Below are 16,874 nucleotides of genomic sequence, written 5' to 3' on the forward strand. Positions count from 1 at the left end.
CTGCAATGAAAGGTAAATTAGCGTTTGGGTCTGGTAATATATAATGGAATTAATTTATTATTCACCAAGAGGATATTGGAGAGGCAAAGCAGCAATTGGTAAACTGCTGATGCAGCAGCGGTTAAACATTCTCCTGCTAAATCATGGTTATCCAAACAGGCAATACGGCAAATTTATCTACCACCACCGAAACGAATTCAGTACGCGTATTTCGATGTTAATGTTCCTAATGAAGTTCATCAAGCTGATATTCTGTTTTTACCATATGATACTGTACGCAGAAAAACATATAAATACATGTTAACTGTAGTTGATGTTGCAAGTAGATATAAAGAGGCAGAACCGCTATCAACGAAAACAGCATCTGAAGTAGCCGATGCGTTTGAACGAATTTATCAACGAGGACCATTACGATGGCCACAATTATTACAGGTTGATACTGGCAAGGAATTTCTTCGTCCAGTATCATCGCTGATGAAACAACATAATACCAAAATACGAGGAGGACATACTGCGATTCATCGTGATCAGGCAATTGTTGAACGATTTAATCAAACACTCGCTGAGCGGTTATTTGGATATCAATACGCTAAGGAATTTATTCAAGATAAAAGATCTTGCGAATGGGTTGCAAGATTACCAAGCGTGATAACTGCATTAAATAATGAGATTACACGAACAACGAACATGAAACCCATTAATGCAATTACAAAAAAAAAAATATACCAATACAACGAAAAGATATTGAAAAACAAAAAATATTGGGTGATGTTACAGTTAGATATTTATATGAACCGGGTGAACTTGAAGGTGGTAAAGCGAGAGTGACTGATCCTATTTGGAGTGTTACCACACACAAAATATCCACCGTGACAAGATCCTAAGGTAGACCTGCAATCTACAGACCAGATTCGGTTGCTCCTGAACGTGGATTTACACGTGAACAACTACAAATAATTCCCGAGGATACACAATTACCACCGCGATCACTTAACAAGTGCCTCTACGTCGATTACACTCGAGACAGGTCAACATCATATTTTTTCGTGTATGACCGCGACTGTTATCTTTTCTGTCTACGGTAAATTGTCTTGAATCATTACTCGAATACCTCCACAGCATTATACAATTGCAACTTGCGCAATGATTATTCTGCTGCTGTTTTAACTCAGTAATAAATTCAACATCAAGATCAAAGTCGCGTTTATTTTTTTATCAGATTGTTTGTATCCGATTAATATTTTTCTTATTATATCATCATCGATAATGTTAAATTTATTAATGATTTCAGGAATTATAATTCTCCGTAATTGAGATATTTTTCTGACCCTCGATACCGCTAAATAGACTAAATTTGACCACTCAATACGATCGTCTACAATCCAGACTCGTGTGTCAGAAATAGTTAATCCCCGAGACGAGTGGATCGTCATAGCGTATCCGAACACCCATGGAGATTTGTCAGCGCGTAATGCATCTTCGGCCACACTGATATCAACAGCGACAATATCATTTAATACGAGATTTTGCTTCTCAGTCTGTCCTGGAATATCAACATTAATATTCTGTTTTCGTGTATCTGATGGTCTATAACACAACGGTAAGGGTAATTCTGAATATTTTTCTTTATGCAGCTGAAATAACTGCTGTTGTAAATCGTCTCTGATTATTTTTCTGCTTGCTGCTATCAAATCGTTGGGTCTCCATAAATTCAAAAAAATCGTTCATTGAGGTCTCTGAGATTACTCCGCGTATTATTTCACACTGAATTTTGTTTGATTGTAATCTGATTCATTTTTTAAATTCCTTTAAATTTTCATCGAGAGCTCTATGATCATCGTCTATTTCTTCGTAATAATCAACGAAATTTTTTAACCAATCTTGTGGAGATGGTCCAACAAAAGGCGGCGGTTGACCATGATCGCCACACATTATTATAGCGGTATTTTTCGTCAGCAACCAATCAAGAAACGTTTTTAATGTATCCAATGACACCGTACATATCTCGTCCCAAATAATTATTTTAGGTATATATTTTTCTCCCATTCGTTCAGGAGTCCATGTATCCCCGCGCCACCGAAAGAAACTATGATACGTGCACGATTGTACTTACCGTTGTTTCATCTCCCGTGCAAGTCTATGTGTGGGTGTCAGCACGATCATATCTGAATTTCTAAAAACATTAATTGCTCGAGTCGTTTTGCCGCATCCACCAGGTCCATTGAGATATACTGTCTTATATTTAGTTATTGGATCACTCAGCGGCGGCGCTTTCGACATTTCTGATATTTTATTACACTTACGATAAAACTTTCTCATCGGAACATCTGCTGATTCTGTAAAATTGTGCAATATTTCTTTTTTTATTCTCCACGAACCCCATCGTTCATCATTACTTGTAAATTTCATAACAGATTCTAAATATTTGCTCGAAATATAAAACGAATCTGTTGCGACTCTGACTGCGGTCTCAGGAAATCTATTAATCATCGATAATAAATTTATAGAAACATAAGCCAACATGGAAGATCTTAGATGAGTATACTGTGGGGAGATATCATTTATGTAACTAACGATTGTACCTAATTTTGTTCCGTCGGATAAATAAACACTTTCTCGATTTACAAATATATTTCTCGCTGTTGTATCAGCGATTATAAAATCGTACTCGCCATCATCTAGAATTAATCGTGCGTGATGTCTTTTATGATCATATGCACCACCTTGAGTAAATTTACCTATAATTTTTCTACCGAGATCTTTTGCGGTTTTGAGTTTAATCTCGAGAATTTTAGGAGCTTCTTTGATAATATCATCTTCGGAAACACCAGGACATTTTTCCTTAAACTCGCTAATAACTTCATCAATACTGATAGAATCTGACATGGGCAACCAAACTTTGGTCTGCTCGTGATATGATATAATCGCCTCACTGACAACCAACGATATCAGTACAGCACAATCTATCATATATCGTAATAAAACTATAGGCACCCAATGTTTTTCACAAAAATGTCTGCCAAACCAAACATAACAAATCTTGTGAAGATTTTCGTTAAGCTCGAATGATTCAACACAAGCGAATCCAGTCAGATGAAAATCAGGTAATGGTCCATTAATTGCCACTTGCGTCATCTCGTTTGTAGGGTGACCAAATCTTTTAAAGTACACAGAACAATCTCCGTATCCTAGAAAACTTCCCGGATAACATGCAACCATATCAACCGAAATAACATCATTGTAATTATATTTGGTATTCCATAATCCACCGTATCCGTATTCGACGCAACTTGCGCGTACGTCCTCGAGTAAATCAAATCGTGTTGGTTTCCATGAATTTCTTTCTCTAGCGAAATGAGCCGCAACAGATGGAACAGTAAAGCAATTAGTAATTTGTCAGTATTTTCCGCGTGTTTGCACTCTAAAAATTTATCCGCAAGATTTTTCATCTCGTCATGGAGAAATTCTGTTCGATATATTTCACCGTTTGGTCTAACAAACTGGTCAAACCCACCTTCCTCATTACTTTTAAATAACCATACTGATAAAGGATCGTTTTTACTTATTTCGTTGATAAAATCAAACATGCCTCCCCCCATATATGGGGGGTAAAATCTAACAGTTCGATCACGCGGAAATATTGTTACTGCGCTGGTCCATGCGTGCGCATTATGATCAATAATATTTATTGAAGCTCCTTTCTATTTATATTTTGATTCGTACAGTATTTCTCCCGTTATTATCGCTACGGTTATTGGAAATTTTAATATTTTTCCTAACACAGCAACATCTTTTATTGTAGCACCGGTATCCTTAACTGAATCAGCCCACGAGTTTATTTTTTCACGACTTAAATCAGTTAATCCATTTCCACGCATCGCGTTTGTAAAGTGTTCTTTTACTCGTTCGGCTACACAATTTAATCTTGAAAATTTCATGGGTGTCAGTTTATCAACGTTGAGTTTTTTATTTATCTCATAGATTCCATAAATAACCGCTTTTACAGGATACACTCGCTCATAATATGGTTTGTCAGTACCCGTCAATAGACCCGGTCTGGAATTTTTACTTAATATGGCAATTTTATTATTACCAAGGACATGATCATATTTGTCACGGATAATCCAACTACCTGTTTCTGTTAGTACAATAAATTTTACTCTGAAGAAATATTTTTGATTACCCTCGTATTCAGTGATGTAGTTAATGATAGTTGCCGCTCGTTTGTCATTCATTGTAGCGTCCTTGACAGAGTTGACACTGACTTTGTCAGTGTTGCGAATAATCTTGAACGTTGACCGTGTATGAGATGCACCATCCGTGTAAAATTCTTTCTTGGAGTCGTGAATTTTATTGATCAAACTTTTATTTTTCGGATCAACCAAATCTTGCACTGGTAAGTCTGGAGATAATCTGACGCGGTTGATTTTATATTTAGAAGGCCTAGTTTGGGATAATCTCTCAAATTCGTTCATATAATTAAAACAAATATTTAAATAAAGAATATTATATATACAATGTCTCAATGCAGATGGCTCATGATCGGTTCAGTAAATCGATGTAATAAATCCTGTAGAGGTGAATTTTGTTGGATGCACTTACAAAGCATATAACGAGGAAGTCTAGGACCAATGCCATGTCTGCGATGTAGTGTTGGGGTGCGAGGAAAAACAGAATTATGTGGAAAGTGCGGTGAAAACGTTTCAGAGAACTTAAAAGATATTATGACCAAAAAAAATAATAATAGTGAAAACGCTATAAAATCCGTGGAGGATTATATATCAAGATTTCAGACAAACAATGATTTAAACAAATAATATTATTGTATAAATGGAACAAAATAAATTTGTCCCACATCCTACAATAACAAACTACGAATCAGATCGTAATGGTGTCATTAGACACTGTAGGTTGAAGAGACCAGTTGGTAATGTTAGTAATTCTGGTTATCTAAGGTTCAACGCTGGAACAAATAAAATGTATCATTGTCATCGTTTCATCTACGAGTGTTTCTTTGGAGTGATCAAAGATGATCTTGTTATTGATCATATTGACGGGGATCCTCAGAACAACTCCTTATCTAATTTACAAGCTATCTCACAGAGTGAGAATAATGCACGTGGTAATACTGGAAGATATAAAACAATCGGAAAGCGGGCGGTAAAGTCCACAAACATAGAAACCGGTGAAGAAATTACATTTCAGTCAATGTGTTCAGCTGCGAAATACTTTAATATTAACCCACGTTCAGTACAAAAAGTAGCAGAAAATATATATAAAACCGCTTTCTCAAAACAATATAACCAGAAAATCACCTTTCAGTATTGTTAACTATCATCACCACCTCGAATTATATTTATTAACTATCATCACCATCTGGAATTAATTTTTTTTATTTATGTCACATTATTTCCTCCATACATTACTGAATTTTTTATTCATGAAAGGGAGATTACATCTGTATTCGTAGATTTCTGATTTTTTATGATCGTAATTAGTCAGTTTAACCATTTAAGTCGTAATTAATTACTCGTAGAAGCATATTTATGGTTTTTAAATATATAAACGTATTTTCCCATCATACAACAAAGCGGATCTATTACGAGAAATCAGGGCAATTTACAACCGCTATTATTGATCTGCAGGTAGCTGTATATAGACAGACCACGCTGCATTTACAATCAGCTTAGAAACCGTTGTTATGGTGCACAGGTGTATTTCACAATCCGTTATTGATTTCTCGGTCTGTTTAGGAACCGCTGTTTATATATTCAGAAACCGTTGTTATAATACAGAAACCGTTATTTTAATGCAGAAACAGTTATTTAAATGTAGAAACAGTTATTATTCAGAAACCGTTGTTTTGGTGTAAATACATTTGAAATTAGTTCCTTTTCAATGATTATTAGCTATATATTAACTTCCGAAACATATGTTTGTAACAAGATTCGATAGCTCAATCGGTATCGTATTGGACAGTGGCGCTCGCGGTCCAGGTTCGAATCCCCATGGCTGACAACTGGTCGGTGGTTGCGCATAATTGCAATTTTTATGATAATTGGGGGCACCGCAAAACCCCCCGCTCAGCAAAACTTAACCACATATCAACCGGTGGTTGATACATATTTTCGTATCACCCACGGGTTTGATTATTGTGGGTGGGGTTTTGCTGAGCGTATATGTTTGTACTGTCTTTCATTCATTCATTTCATTCATTCAATTATTTCATCTTATTCATTCATTGTATATATTTCACTGTCCTTCATTCATTCATTTAATTCATTCAATTATTTCATCTCATTCATTCGTTGTATATATTTCATTTCATACTTAATGAACTTGCTAAAAATCTCGAATAGAAGTTCATTTCATAATATATGTTGTGCCGTCCTTCATTCATTACATGCATAATCTGAGCTCGCCAAGACACTCGATAGGGGCTCGTCATTCATTTCATTGTATATGTTATGCCGTCCTTGAAACATCCCGACGAACTCGCTAAACACTTGATAGGGGTTCTATAGTGATATTTTTTTTTTTATTTTAAAGATTTATATATTATATAATGAACCATGAAAATATCAATGACATTATTTCTGCTATCAAAAAAGAAGGAAACGGAATTAATATATCTGATGAACTAAATCCTGAAAAAAATAATATCTGATTATGAAACATTAGAAGAACTTAAAAATGAAAATATTCTATCATCTCAATATAAGTTCATAAAGCGGATTCAGGCAGCTATGTTTTAGTCACTGGCTATGGTGAACGATGATCAAGTAAATGAATTTATTCCTCTTTCTGTCGCAGTAGAAAAGGTCAGATCGGGATTATCCAACGAGTACGAAACGAAAAAAAACAATCAGTACCCGCATATGATACTTAAGAAAAATTATGTCAGCGGGTAACGACCAAAGCAACCCTGAGCAGTAATATAATTTCCTTCATCATGTATATCACATCAGAATTAATTTACATAAAAAATAAAATATTTCAGAATAATAATAAAATATATTTTGGAAAACTGATTGATTTGTATACTTTTGAGTAGCAATCACCCCATCAGAAGTAATAAACTGACTGATTTGTATACTTTTGAGTAGCAATAACCCCATCAGAATTGATAAATTAATTGATTTGCATAATTTTCAGTACCAACCACCCCGTCAGAATTAATAAACTGATTGATTTGCATACTTTTAAGTAGCAATCGCCCAATCAGAATTAATAAATTAATTAATTTACATAAATAATAAAATATTTCAGAATAATAATACTTTTTTTTGTAGTATTTTTGGGAAAACTGATTAAATGCATAATTTTCAGTTCCTATTACCCCATCAGAATTAATAAACTGATTGATTTGTATACTTTTCAGTACCAACCACTCCATCAGAATTAATAAATTAACTAATTTGTATACTTTTCAGTACCAACCACTCCATCAGATTGATTCATAAAAAAATAAAATATTTCAGAATAATAATAAAAATATTTCAGAATAATAATGCAATATTTTTTTGCAGTATTTTTGGGAAAACTGATTAATTTGTATTATTTTCAGTACCAATTACCCCATCAGAATTAGCAAACTGATTGATTTGTATACTTTTAAGTACCAACCACCCCATCAGAATTAGCAAACTGATTGATTTGTATAATTTTCAGTACCAATTACCCCATCAAAATTAACAAATTGATTGATTTGTGTAATTTTTAGTACCAACCACCCCATCAGATTGATTCATTTCAGAATAATAATAAATTATTTCAGATTGTACAAAATTGATTAATTTGTGTAATTTATCCCATCAGTGATTATATTTATTTATTTAAAAATATTTTTTTAAGTTGATCGAGTTTAATACAGGAGTGTGTATAATTTAGAATCTGATCTCTGTTACAAATGATCTCGATAATATGTTCTCGACGGAGTTCATCTAACTGTTCTTGTGTTAATAAGAAATCCTCGCTTCCGTATTCATCAATAACTAAATTAACGTTAAATTGATCTGTGTTTTGTGAAAACGCTGTTCTGATAGCGTTTTCAAGTACTTCTTTGTCATGTATAAAAACCCTCACGTGCTGGTACATTATATAATATTTACTGGATTAATTAAGATTTCACATACAGATTTATTACAAGCTCTTCTCCACGTAGGTCAATTAAGCGATTAAGGTGATCTGTGAGCTTAACATTTATTCGTGTTAACATATTATTGTGACACGGCAAATACACAGGATTAGTTGGTCCTTGCACGATTAAACTTCCAGGGGAAACTTGTGGTGTAAATGTATATAAAATATATCCTTGTTGAGCCTGATTTGATTTTCCGAGATCTATTTGATAGCTACCATCGACTACGTCACAAACCAGATTGACCACGATCGTGCTGGTTATATTAGCCATGTGGATCACAATTATGTCTAAGAACGGTTTGATGTGGTGCTAGTTTTCTCCATGCATCGAGTATTTTAGGAAAATATTCATTAATGACATCATTGACAGATTTTCTTAATCTATCCGGATTATAATCAGGGAACTTAAATGTTACAATGTCAGCTTCGGATATTTTGTACTTGGTTGCGAAAAATCTTCTATGATAGCTCGGTGATTCAAAAACCAAACTTGTGATTCTGTTATGAAAATATTCAATAGTATCGGCTACATGATTTAAAATTTCTACTCGTTTAATAATTTCTTCATGCGTAGATGTCAAATCAGACAAATATTCCTGAAAACTATCACGTAAATTAGCTAGTTGTTCTTCGTGATCTGAATTTATGATATAAATGACATTATTGACATTTATATCGTAAAATGAATTAACGCCATCAACGTTGTGTAAAAGCCAATAGTACTCACCGGTTTTATCGACACGAAATTGATCCCGTTTATCCCATACCCGTTTTTTTATGTTCCACCAGAAACTTGTATAATTCATTGTAATATTATGATGAAAACCTTTCGATGATGTAAAATCATCCCGAGTTGGTTCTGGTGGTCCTTCATACACCGGGGGAACATCAGGCCAACCTAGTAGGGATCTCATCGTGGACTGATAGATATCAACGGTGTAATCAGGAGAATGTATCTCAACCGTCGAGGACAGCGTCGGTTCATGAACGTTAACCGATATTTTTGCTTCTTTTCCTGTTATTGATTTTATTTTACGTTGAAATTCCTCATTGATTTATTCGATCTCAAAACTACAAGCGGGTATTCCAACATCTATCCAGTCAGGAGTACCATATGATTTGTTCTTGTTAGCAAATACAAGCAAATTATTTGCTGGTGTACCATTAAATGACTTTGATCTGATATTTGGCCAGCTCTAATATACCTGTAATTGCGCTAGTGCAATTTCTTTTACTGGAATTGCAGTAGGAAAATTAATACTAAATTCAGGATTAGTTGAACTTACCGAGAGCATCGTTATCTTTGACAGAGTTGTATTAGTCACGATCTGCTGGAGTAATTCTATCATTATTAGTACTTGTATCTTTAATACCGATACCTTCGTCGTATATTTTAGTCATCATTGAAAACTCGAAATCAGATATAATTCCATCACTGAGACTCGCTGATAACAACGAGGATAACTTCGAGTATGCGACCGTCGCTGTATGTAATCTTATCATGTAATCGGATAATTTTTCATTCGTGCAGGTCATATTCTTTTTGCGATGATATTGATCACACCTACAATCGTTGTTGCCGCTGAAATACAAATAGTTACGGCTACTGGTGCCATCATTGTCACCGCTGATAATATAACACCTGTTTCAGCAACAACAGCGGATACTGAATAAACAATCACATCAATGATAACTAATCGTCGTCGATATTTTTTTACTTTTACTGTATATTGTTCGACTCGATCTTTTAATGCTGCCTGCCATTCACGCGCTTGATTGTACCTGTATTGTGCACCGTCCATATATTTTTATGCAGTAACCAATTGAGGTGTTTCAGCTACAAATTCCAAACACTACCAGTACGATGTTGCGGTTAATTTCTTATCATCTGCTTCCAGTATAAAAATTTCTTCGGTTCCGCTATTTAATATAACAGATACAACCCCGGAAAACCTATCCGTTGAATGACGCCATGGATACGTTGTAAATATTTCAAATTTTTCAGCACTGAACACAGACAACCTGTACACGCAGTGACTGTTGAGGTATATTTGATGGTTTTATTTTTCTGCGACCATGTTGCAAATCCCTATGATACTGTGTATACGATGTTTGTGATATGCCCAGGAGTTATTCCCGCTAGAATTTTAATCAAATTGGTTTTATTAACGATATCAGGAATCCCAGCTACGATGTCTTGCTGTGTTCGTTTGGTCGTGTCTAGGTTAGTTTTGATATCAGCGAGTTTCATGTCAATGGCGTGCGGAGTGCCGAAGAATTCGTCTGCGGTTTTTTGATGGTTTCTGCGAAATCTTGCAAAAGCGCTTGCATGAACGTCATACTCAGCCCGCAGCCTAGATAGTTTACTGTCTACGTTGTCGACATATAGTTTGTTTGCGACGTCGTTGTCAGATTTTGGGGTTATTACAGCTACTATTTTGTTCCCGTTCATGCTAAGTTCACCTGTCCTTGTGTCACCGGTATTTTTCACACGATTATCAACGCTTCTTGCAATTTCATCTCTAATTGTTGTAAACGATGTACTTGAATCTTTGATTCTACCACCGTCAGTAAACACAGGAATATTATCTGTAACTGCACCAAGTACTCGTCGAACTATATCATTCCATCTGATGTTGCTCGTTTTTAGTTTACCATATCGATCCTGAAAAATAACAACCTCATCTGGGTCAACTCCAGCCAGGTTCATGATATCAGCGAGTTCATCTTTAGTCGCGTACTTTGACAGATCAACGTCGGATTTTATTTTCTTACTGGTAGAAGATCTTCTTCCGTAAATATCAACCATTATATTTTAAGATCCAAGATTGTTTAAAACGCTTCACGCGCAACGAAGCGGTTGCTTGCATAATCATGCATGACTTTATGTGGCGGTTCGGATGATTTTGATATAGCGTTAAGTACATTAATTACTTCACGGCCACATATTGGCGGATCTGTCATTGTTTGTGTGGGTAGCGTTGAATACCAAACTCTGGAACCAGAGGTTCTTGCGTGGAGTGGTGCAACATACTTGATAAATTCAACAGGTGGAGCTAACCCGTATGAATCAAAATAAGCAATTCCACGTGGATTAACCGCGTATAATACCCAATGAGTACCGGGTCCTGAATTTGAGTCGAGATTAATAATACCTGTTTCGAGTTTATTCGGTTGTTTCGGTAATTGATCTCGCATAAAACACCTCGAAAGGCTTTTATTTTTAATTTTTAGTAGCATCAAGTAAATCAAAATTTGATGCTGGAACATGTGACGTGGAAGCCTCAGACCTCTTCCCCAGCGAGATCCCGGTAATCTTAGACCGCGTCCCTTTTTTTTGTATCCATTTCCAGTTGCTTTCTTTAGAGACATTCCAGCAGCTGTTCCAACAGCACCTAACGCGGCTGCTTTTGCTACGGCTGAAGCAGCAGCAGCTATTAACGCTGGAATAGCCGCAAGAAGTGGAAATATACCACCTATTTTAACCATATCCTTGATGGCGCTCGGAGAAAAATGTAATTGAACTCCAGTTTTTGATTCTAGGGCTTTATTGAAATGTTTAATCTGATTACTTGTCAACGATAATATGTTTGGACCACCACCCATCTGATCTCGTTTTAGTGATATTTTAGTTCCGCATTTGCTGGCGGTTTTTGATTGAAGTTTTTTGACCTGACCGGGAGTCAAAGTAACATTAACATGACCATACGACATTTTTATATAAAATATATTTTTCTGAATAATTAAAGATTTTCCACTGGTGCATCAACGACTCTCATTCGACCACTACCATCTTCAAGTAACATGTCTTTATCGCTGAGTATAACCGTGATTGCTCTGTAGAAGGCACCACCACCTGGCGGGTTAGTAACACGAGCTCGAAAGTGTATATCAACGACAGACTGTTTGGACAAATCAAGATGCTCCAGTGAAAAATAATAAATGGGATATATATTTGTAAAATCTAGTTGTGATGTTTGCACATCAGTATCTATATTTTGATCACGTCCCATGAATGACATTAAACGATGATATGCACGCGCTACGTGATTTTGATCAAAATTTAATAATATATCTTCAGCTGGTTCTTGATATCCATTTATCCGCAAGGAAACTTCATTAACTTCAAGGTTGTCAAATATCATATGTGAACGTTCTTGATTATTCGCCCTAGCATTATCTTGTAGCGCAATAAAAATATGCCGTGGTGCAGAAACACCTTGTTGTGATGTTATATGCCATGTAAATAAACCATTAACATTACTTTGAATAGCATCTGTAGTTACTGTTAACCATGATAGTAATGATTTACCGCCTTGATCCATAAAAGATATTAATTTTTGTTCTTCAGTAATAGATGGAGTCATTACTGGCATCCACAGTGAAAGTTTCGTTATATTTACTTTACCAGCATCAGCAGCACCAGCACCTCGCCAGATTGCATCATTATCATCACCTTTTCTTACGAGCACAACTGTATGTTTAGCTCCAAAGATGACCTTTCTAACATTTCTGCAAAATCCAAAGATGTGAGATAATGGAATTGCACATGATAAATTTAATTATTTCCTGACAATGATGATCGATGTGTTGCAAGCCCTAAGTTGTAAGTTACATTAACACTTTTTATGATTTCAAATTCACATGCTGCTCTTGGTTCACGAGCGGGGTTGGCAGCTTCTGCCTGATTAGCAACTGCAGTATCTTGTGGTGTCCGTAATTTAATATACTGAATATGATCAGCGTTGTTGGTAATATCTTTAGCAAACATCATTGTTGGACCGGCCGATCTTGTGTAATCATCAGAATATCTCGCTAGACCAATTATTGTTGTAGCAACATCAACATCCTTCTGAATTGATTCAATATTTGTTCCATCAATCATGTATGTGGCGCTATCAAACAACGCCATAATCCCGTTGTTGACAAAACCAACACGCAAATTGGCACCATATGGCGTATCATCCCCCTTTACAAGTTCACCTTCTACTTCAATAAACGCCTCAGCGGGCAAGAAATATCTACTTGTATCATGAACGTGTAATTCGATTCTTCCCCGCTGATCTGGTTGTCTTGCGTCATAGGAGTGAAACTGATAATCACGTACCGATTCATACTTAAGGACAGGTGCTTCCATATCAAATGCTGTGTCTGATTCACGCTTGAACATTTTTATTATAATTACCATTTTTCCAAATGGTGATCTAAATTATCGTCGACGAAGACCGCTTCCTGCTATTAAATTTGCGGTTATATTTCTTTCTGCTTCTTCAGATAATTCTGCTAATTTTTTTATTTGCAGCCTGATTTATTATTTTACTGACATCTGCTGGCATCACCTCAGTACTTGGTAATTTTACTGGTGGTTGTTGTTTTCGTCGCAATAATCGTTCTAGTCTTTCTTAGATTGCCGAAAACACCTTACCAGCAACATTGACAATTGCTCCAGGAGCTTTATCACGAACAATATCAATAGTTTTCATCGATAATTGTTTTGCAGCAGGTGCTACTTTTGGAGCCATCCTTGTGAATAATCCCTGTATAACATCACCAAGTCCATCTCCGTAAGTAGCTCTGTAGATTGGTAATCGTGAGTTCACCGCTCTGACCTGTACAGGTTTGCGATGATTATTATGTATGATCATCTTATATTATTTGCTATTTATCTAACAACTAGTCATCAAGAAGTTCATCGATAAGTTCTCGCTAAACTCCGATATCCATGATACCACCTTGAAATAATCGTCGACAAATATCAGCTGCTTCATTAATTATTTTTGGTGAATTATTTCCAGCTCGTTTTCCTCCTATGAGAACCTCTAACCGTGACACGTCATTAATGATATTATCAGGACAAATAAAATTATTTCACAGACCACTGCCAGTAGCTCCTTCTTCTGCTGTTTTCTTAAATAGTCTTAAGGGTGATCTTTCTTCTGTTGGTTTTTTAAGATACTTTTCTTTAAGTTTCGACGAAGAAGACTGTTGTTGTTCTATTTGTCGCAGAGGTGGAGAAGATTGTTGTTGTTCTATTTGTCGCATAGGTGGAGGAAGTTGATACTGGGAGAGTTCTTCTTGTTTTTGTTGTCTTATTCTCTCTCTATGAAGTATTTCTACTTCTTCACGAAGAGTGTTGTATTTAGGATCATCATTTCTAGATTGTTTTTTGTTTGCATATATGTGATATGTCCATTTAATAAGATTTTTATTATTTGTTTTTTCATAAGCGGGGTTTAAAATACCAGATTTGTCAGATATATAATCTAATATTTTTTCGGGTAATTTTTCTCTTTCAGAATTTCTAATTTCTTCAACAACCCCTTCTCTGAAATTTGTTATTAATTTGATATTTTATTTTACTGGCCAGGGTTCAGGTGTATGTTCTTTTTCTGCGCCTGTGACTTCAGTACGAAGTTTTCCAATACTTTCAAGTATTTCCTTACCAACAGGTGGAGGTTGAGCCGCAGCTATATCAATTGGAAGATCTCGAAAAATCTTCTTTGTTTGTTTAGTTCTTCTTGCTATTTTTTCGGTTTGTTCTGCTGTTTATTTTGTTACCGGAAGAAGATCTTCTTTTATGACTGTTGTAACTTTTTCAGTAGCTGCAGTGACGGGTTTAAACAGTTTTTTAGTGTCTTCTTCGTACTCAACTTGTGCTTCTTGCTGCGCTTGTAGATTTTTTCTAAATGAGTCTCTGACAGGAAGAAATTTTTTAATTGCTTCTAATCGTTCTCGTGCTATTCTTGCAGTATGAGATTCTGGATGTACCATTATTTTTAATATAACAATTTTTTAATTGATATCAGTAGAAGGGGTGTAAATTTAATTAAACAGATATCATTAATATAACGAACAATTGTACGTGGTTAGTTCAAGAAGCAACAGATAAATGCAACAAAAGGTGCCGTGGAGAATATTGCAGTAGACATAATTATATTTCATCAAAAAATCCTCATGCTGGTTCACGAAGTTGTGTTGGATGTAACAACGGCGTTAGAGGATTATATCAGATTTGCAAAAATTGCTGTGGAGATCGATACAGAAGTTTGATGATATATTACAGAAAAAGAAAGAACATAAATCCAAAAATAGAAAAACCACCATCAGAACTTGAATATTACTTGAAGAAAAAAACAAATAAAGATGAAACAAGTAAAGATGAAACAGATGAGGAGAAACGACAGCGAGAACGTGCTGAGAAATATTCACCAAACTTGGTATGGTGGTAAATTTACATAAATTATTAGCAGCAGAGAGGGCACGACCTCAATAAAGTGTCCACGTAGTTAAATAATCCTTCCTACGAACACAAAAAGAGACAACGACGGTAAAGTAACACCAATTTGAGAAATCTTTGGAAGATTTATTTTTGCTTCAATTTGTGTCGATGCTTTTGGTTAAATCTGTCGACGCGTTTTATTTTATTTTTGTTCGTAGGAGGGGTCAATAAGCCAAAGGATTATGTTTATTATCTCTCTAACTGAACAATTTAATCTGATTTTACATTGAGATTTGCTAACCATTGATAAATGATACTTGAACTCAATAAAAAGCATCATTGATGCCTATAAATATCATGAAAAAGGAAATTGTTCCATAATATATATTTCGTACGGCAGCCATGTACTCAATTTCGTAATTTTGCCGTTCTCTAACAATATTCGCTCTGTAATCGGTGTCAGACTTTGGATTAGAAAAGGTATTATATGGTGTGCAAACAATTAGAGGCCGGTAGATGAATCCGTGGCTTTCCTAAACAGAATGCAAACTGGAAAATATTTGGTAACTACAAAACCAGTGAAGAAGGAGGATTCCCCAAAATGTTAAATGACCAACCCTCCAAGACAGGCGAAGTATGATCCAACTGATATACATCTACAACGTGGTCGTGATGTTAGTGACGGATCTCTTACCCAACATATTTCTCAAACCAATTAGACAAAAATGCCATATCAAAGCCAAATATTTTCATAACTTCGAAGCTAAGAACACTGTCGAAAACCAAGCAATAAATGAATGTAAATGTTTCGTACCTGAGCAATGCAGAACAGAACAATTTAGACATTATAATTAGTAAGAGCTGGGTTTGAAATCTTTATGGATCTAAGACATTTGCTTAAATTATCGTATTATAGGTACTAGATGGAACATATTAATCTTTAAATGTCTAACATTATTGTATTATTAGCAATGCCAGTCACAGTCCGGTCACAGTCCATTGTTGTCGATGTTTATGAAGATTTGCACATCATATATCTATGATCTTTAATGTTTAAAATATTTTTATTTTATATCTGTATTTTAATTTAGATGTATGGACTATGTAGTCTGATATAGCAGCATGGAGGGCGAACCATACAACATTTAGAAGGTTCCAAATTGTAAACTAAGGCCTTCATCGAAACGAAAAAAAAAAAACATCCAATGATCGAGTCAACAGAGCGCTAACAATGTCAGGGGTTCCCCTCCCGGTTAGTTATTGTGACTCGATCATTGGATGATTTTTTTCGTTTCGATGAAGGCCTTAGTTTACGCGACGAACCCAACTTGTTGTCGTCGCCCTCCCTCCCTCCCTGCTGCTATGAATTAAAAATTTATATTATTGATAATGACAAATATTGCAGAAGCATATACCACTAGATTAGCTCGAGAGCGACTAGAAGCAATAAAAAATTTCTTCCTGTGAGAGATTCTGTAAGACAAAAATTACAAGCGCGGCAACAAGCACAAGC

The sequence above is a fragment of the Sinohyriopsis cumingii genome, chromosome 1 (assembly GCF_028554795.1).
Source record: "Sinohyriopsis cumingii isolate HCF-2022 chromosome 1, ASM2855479v2, whole genome shotgun sequence".
Taxonomy (NCBI): Eukaryota; Metazoa; Mollusca; class Bivalvia; order Unionida; family Unionidae; genus Sinohyriopsis; species Sinohyriopsis cumingii.